Source organism: Fukomys damarensis, unplaced genomic scaffold, assembly GCF_012274545.1.
Source record: "Fukomys damarensis isolate Sample0158 unplaced genomic scaffold, DMR_v1.0_HiC HiC_scaffold_24, whole genome shotgun sequence".
NCBI classification, from domain to species: domain Eukaryota; kingdom Metazoa; phylum Chordata; class Mammalia; order Rodentia; family Bathyergidae; genus Fukomys; species Fukomys damarensis.
The window spans coordinates 40,007,364-40,013,465 of record NW_022900936.1 but is presented as its reverse complement, the minus strand read 5'-3'; the positions used below and the strand labels follow the sequence as shown (position 1 = coordinate 40,013,465).

The window sequence follows — 6,102 nt, the reverse complement described above, 5'->3', positions numbered from 1 at the left end:
TCTACCCTATAATGTAATAGTAATCAACAGGCTACTTTGGAATTGCAACTCTCTAAAATGATACAAAACCCTTACTCCTGTTTATGAATTTAGAATTTATTTATATTATTGCAATTTTATCATTTTGTTATTAAATATTTTCACTTTCTCCTGTAAATCAAAAAACACTGATTCCCTCTGTGACAAGAAATGGCAGAGTGATACTGTAGTTCTCTTTCTTATCTAAACATCTAGATTGTGCTTCATTGTTTCAGTTAGTATATGCTATTCCCTGGTATGAGACATATACACTAAACATAAGCTATATCTTAAAGATGTTTAATTGGAAATAGATGCTCTATTGAAGGAAATATGCACACCAGTGTTCTCCATTCAATATTATTAACTCCCCTTTCCTGGGGGCAGAAGACACTCACTTTTAACAGTTATGCTTAATGTTTATTTCATAAACAACTGCATTTATTATGTCCAACTTTTTGAGTTTGAGAAAATATTGGTTCTCTTCACTATTCCTTTTTTCATTCAACATCCAATGTATCCAGTGGTGTGATGGTTTCTGAGAATCCAATGATGAGTAAACATTATTGTTGATCATCAAAATCTTATGTTCCAACAAGACAGAGCAAGTATTAAAAATATAAACTTACAATGTTCAATATAAAGAGCTGTGAGAGAAGTCAAAAGGGACAACTTACACAGGAATGCTACAGAATAACTCTCCATAGAGTAGACATTAATTTAGCTATATAATGGAAGAATGATAGGCTGACCTTCAAGGAAATAGGGGAAAGGTGAATTAATGGGAGGTGCACAATGTAACCAGCAGTGAAGTGTGCATGTACTGAGAAAAATAAAAGAAGTGTAAGTTTCCTGCATAGTTATATGTAACACAGAAATGAAAAACATGAGGAAGTGCAGTTCTGCTCTGGCCTTCTGTGAATGCCACACTAAGCAATTTGCTTCTTGCTATATAGGTAATATGAATAGGACATTTAGTTTAATAGTTTAGAACTGCAATAATCACAGGAATATGGAAAATGGGTTATAGTGAAAAGAATTTCAGCCAGAATGAATTCAATCTATCTAAACTAAGCTTTTGTTTTCTAAACAAAATTGGTAACGCATATTTTAAATGTGATTGCAGTTAACTTCTGTGTTGTGTTTTCCTAGTCTCCAATTCTTAGGACACTATCAACAACAACAACAAAAAAATCATGCTTTCTTAAAAAAAAATAGGGTAGAGATATAAACTTAAATGATACAGACGTGTATATTATAGGTGGACACAGAGCTAGAGCTGATAGAAGCAGAGATAGAGGTAAATGTAGACATAGAGATAGAGACAGAGATCGTGTGTTGTGATATAAAATACTGGCTCACACGATCCTATAGTCCATGTTTAACAATATGTCACCTCAGCCAGGAGTGCTAAAGAAAAGAGAAGATTGATGTCATAGCTCAAGCTGTTTCCCAGGCACAGCAACTGAACTGTTCGATTTTTCATGTCCTTCTTCTGTAATATTTCTGCCATGGAGCCATCTGATCATAGACTGAAACTGTGAAAAATTAAACATCTCTTTCATTTAGTTGTATGTGTTTGGTATTGTGTCCCAGCTAAAGGAAAGTTGACTGGTACAGCATATTAAGGGAGAACACAATGGTGAGATAAAGGAAGCAATGTTTAAGAGCTGCTCTGAAGACTGTCACTGAGATCCATAGGTATTTGAATATATGGACAAACAAAAACTCAGCCATAAAAATGCACCTGAAGGAGAGTCTATCAGATGAACTCTAGTAGTAAGAGTGTCTAGAATAAAAAGCAAGAGCTCTTGTTGATCTCTGCATAGCTTAGAACCAAGGTCTAAAGAACATATGATCTTGGAAAAAGGTCAAATCCCCCTGAGATAAGTACCTGAGTGCAGCAAGCGATTCAGGCTGATAACAGGCACCCACCATAGAATGTCCTGTCCAGTGTTCACCTGTCCTAACTTTCCACCCACTGGGAGATGAAACCAGGGAACAAGATATTCTCTAGTGGGCCTCCTTAGAATAGAGCACTAAGGAAAGTACAAGCCAGAGAAATAAAGAGAGCAGAGACTAGGTTAGGACCAGTGAGGCATAGAGACAGAAAGGAACAAAGGGCAAGTCCTGGTAAGAGACAAAAAGCAAGCATGAAGCCACCTGTGATATAGTGAGAATAAAATGACTATCAAGGACTTTTCTCCAGTGGAGAGAAGACACTGGTACAGTGTCAAAGCAGAAACCTTCCACCCTCCTTCAAATGTTGCTCAACTCTGCCTAGGCGAGCTTGCTCCTGACAACCCCCATTCATTACTGAATTCTATGCAGACAGGCTCTATTCTCTGAGCTGTAAATGCCACTGAAATCCCAGGATGGAAAGAAACTCCTTGTAAAGTCAAACAACTGGGTCTTGGGACCAATGGGGGTGCAGAAAACAACCCAGATTAACACTTTTGGAGGCTAGTTCCTGCTGACCCCCACAAACCAGACCTGAAACCTAGATTGCTTGAGTATTGCTTTGATCTGGAAGTGAAAGAGACAGAAAAAAGCTAGCAGGACACCTCACAGGGCAGGATTTACTAACTCCTCCCTGACCATTAGGAGCACTGCCATTGTTGTCCAGGGAAAAAGTGAGAACAACCAGCATATAATTGCAAATACAGATCACAAGAAGTTGAGACAGATGAAGTAGATGAGGCAAATGGCAGTCCATGGCAAAATCTCAACCACGAAATTGCTACCTACTAGGGAGGAGTCTGATGACCCAAAATGCTGAAAACACCAGCAGTTCCCAACCAGAGTGCCCTTTGAAAATTTGTCTTGGTTTGTTTTGTGCATGTGCATTGTCTTTTATCTTTCTCTAGATTTAAGTTTTTGAGTGGCAGGCATGTATTTGTGTGTGGACAGGTATGCCTGTGCACCTGTGTGCATTTCTTGACCATTATTATTTCAACAATTGGATACAATCTCCCTAATTTTCTTTGCATCTCCCATGTATAATCTCAGCCTTTCCTTTCTTCCTTATTTTCTCCATACCTTCTTTTGTGTGTGTGTGTGTGTGTGTGTGTGTGTGTGTGTATTATTGGTACATTTTAGATATACAGTACAGTTACATTCATCATCTGGTACCTTTACATGACATATCTTGGTTCTTATTTTTTTCCTCATTTTCCTAGCCTCCACTCTTACCTATTTACAAAGACTTTGCTTCCATTTTTTTTCCATTTTTCTTTTTTCTCTTCCCTTTTTACCTTTCCTATACCTCTCCCATTTGCCCAATACCTTTAGACCTTTACTTCCTATTACAAAATATCAATTATACAAAAACACGGAATGCTTCACGAATCTGCATGTCATCCTTGCTCGGAAGTCATGCTAATCTTCTCTGTATAGTTCCAATCTTAGTATATGTGCTGCCGAAGCAAGCACTCCCACATACCTTCTCAAATTTCCTCCTTCTAATGGTCATATTTTCTCTTTCTTATTTCTCTTTTTTATGGTCTCTCCTTTTGTATTTATTCTTCTTTTATACATAAATTATTAGGATTCATCTAAATACTTATCAATGAGCATCTTAATAGCTCACTTGTAGTTCCCTATCCCCTAGAGCTGCTTCATCGGATTTCTAAAATTGTTTCTTTTAATTCATAAATTGAACTCAATCTCCCTGTATCCTCTTCCATTATCTATGTAGCATCCTTCTCTGAATTTATTTCCCTCATTTTCCCTCTCACACAATCACAAGTATCCCCATATTGTCTTTTCTTGTATGTAAAAATCTTTTATAAAAACTTAAATTTTGTCTTTTTAAATTTTAGAGTGCATGTGAGGAGCAAGTCTTTATAAACAACTGTACATGAATAAACACTATTGTTTTTGTTTACACAGGGTTTAAAGTTGACCATAAGGTTTTCCCTCACCAAAGGTCTTCTAACATAAGTTCTCTGCTAGTTTAATGCCAAATGATGGCTGCATATTAACCAACTCTGGGTGTAAAAATTTAGATCTGCAGATCAAATTGTTCTGTTTCAATAGAGAACATGTCTTTATTATCACAAGGTAGGAACAATATAAAAGATCAGTAGTGATAAGGAAAGATGAACTGAAATGATGCGGGGGAGTCTAGTATAAACTGTGCAAAAAAGGCAGGCTCAAAAAGCTAATAAAACACGTAGAAATTCAAAAAGAAATCTATATACAAAATTTCAAATCCACAATGCACATTATTCACGATATCCAAAAGGTGAAAGCAATGAACCTTGAAATCATTACACTAAATTAAATAAACCAGACATAAGTGAACAACCATGGTACAACTGCACTGAATTCAAATTCCCAGAGTAGTCCAGTTCATAGAAAGAGAAGATTGTTGGTTGCCGATGACTCAGATTAGGAGGGATGAGGAGTTAATGCTTAATGGGTAAGAGTAGAGTATTTAAACAAAAGAAAAAAACCTAAAGGAATCTGCACCAAAATAATAATAATAATAATAATAATAATAATAATACAATAACCATAATAAATACTTGTCAATAATAACACTCAATATAAATGGTCTTAACTCCTCAATCAAAAGATACAGACTGGCAGACTAGATGAATTTAATTGTATATTAATTGAAAGAGACACAACACATATTCAAAGAAATACACAGTCTGGAATGAAAGGTTAGAAAACCAAACTCTATATGATGGGAGACTCCAAGCAAGCAGGAAGTGCTGTGCTATTTCAGACAAAATGTACTTCAAGCCAAAACAGATCAGAAGAATCAAAGAAACTATTACAGTATGTCCTTATTCACTTTATTCATTGGCTCTGGCTTGGAGCAACTTCTAGATTTCCCCCACAGTAAAAATGATCATAAAATATAAACATTTTGAATCAGTACAAGACATCAAGGCAGTCACAGCAGTGCAGCCAAAGACACCTTTGTAAGAGGACTTCCACAACTGTTTAAGAAAATGAGAAGGATGAGTAAGGAGGCAAGGACCCCAGAGGAGGTCTCTCCAGCTGCCTGTTCGGGCCCACCTGGCGGGTCCGCGACCCCCCTGACTGCACACTGCCAGATCCAGTAAGAAACGTAGCCGTGCAGGCACCTTTGAAACACCACCGCGACCCCCCGTCCATTCTCAAACCTCCTGATTGGGCCAGTCCTTGGACCCACTCTGCAAGAGGCATAGGTCAGCATGAAGGGTATTTTTCTGAGATCCCAACTTTGAACATCTTTAAAGAAAGGGCAGGGGAAATTTGTAATAAAACTAAGTGGAGTTCAACCCCGCGGGTTGGGAAACTCAATTTAGGCCTTGTGGACTGAGGTCAGTCTGAGTCACAGGGATCTGTCATTAGCTAGCTGAGATCAGGGGATTTGGTTCTGCACATGGCTGTACACATGGTATAATATGACAACAGAGACATAGTCTGAAAGAGGCCCTTCAAATTCTTTTTTTCTTTTTTTTTTTCTTTTCCTCATTCCACACTAAATTTTCTTTCTTTTTTCTGTCCTCTCTTTCCATCTCAGTCTCTTGCTCCAACATATTATCCCTCATCTCACTTTTTATTCCTGCTCCTGCCCTAACTCAAACTTCTTCTTTTATTATTTTTTCTTTTTTTCTTTATGTTCTTTTCTCCTGTATTTTACCTCACTCATGGCTCTGTAGCTTCAAGAGAATGCAAGCCTCTATTATTGCTAAGGGGATATATTCTTGTTCTTATTCCTACACTCTATCCCCTTTGAACTTAATAGTTTTGTAAAGATAGTATGGTCATTCTACATCATCTGGCTTCACATCAAACCTTCTCCAATTCTTTCCCATATCTACTCCTCTCATCCTAACTCAGTCTAACCCCCCATCCTAAATGATAAAGATGCTATATTGAAAAGCATATTCACTGCAAACATATTTTGGGCTGCTTCTTGATATTAATTTAATTCTCATGGTTTAAAGGTGATAGATTAATGACTACCACAAGTCGTCATTTTGCAAGCTGTGCTTGATCCTATTGGGCTGCTGAATGTATCAATTGGAATAAAGGATTGTGATTGATTTAATAAGTTGTTTTCTCTGATATTATGAAAGTGAG

The 6,102-nt window shown here is 37.2% G+C and overlaps 1 non-coding gene across 1 annotated transcript; it reads right to left on the bottom strand.

The window, feature by feature from the left end:
• Nucleotides 1-3,343: 3,343 nt before the first annotated feature.
• Nucleotides 3,344-3,450, bottom strand: LOC117283322. Its single transcript, XR_004514289.1, has one exon. It is a non-coding gene; the product is annotated as a U6 spliceosomal RNA (small nuclear RNA).
• Between the last annotated feature and the right edge of the window lie 2,652 nt (nucleotides 3,451-6,102).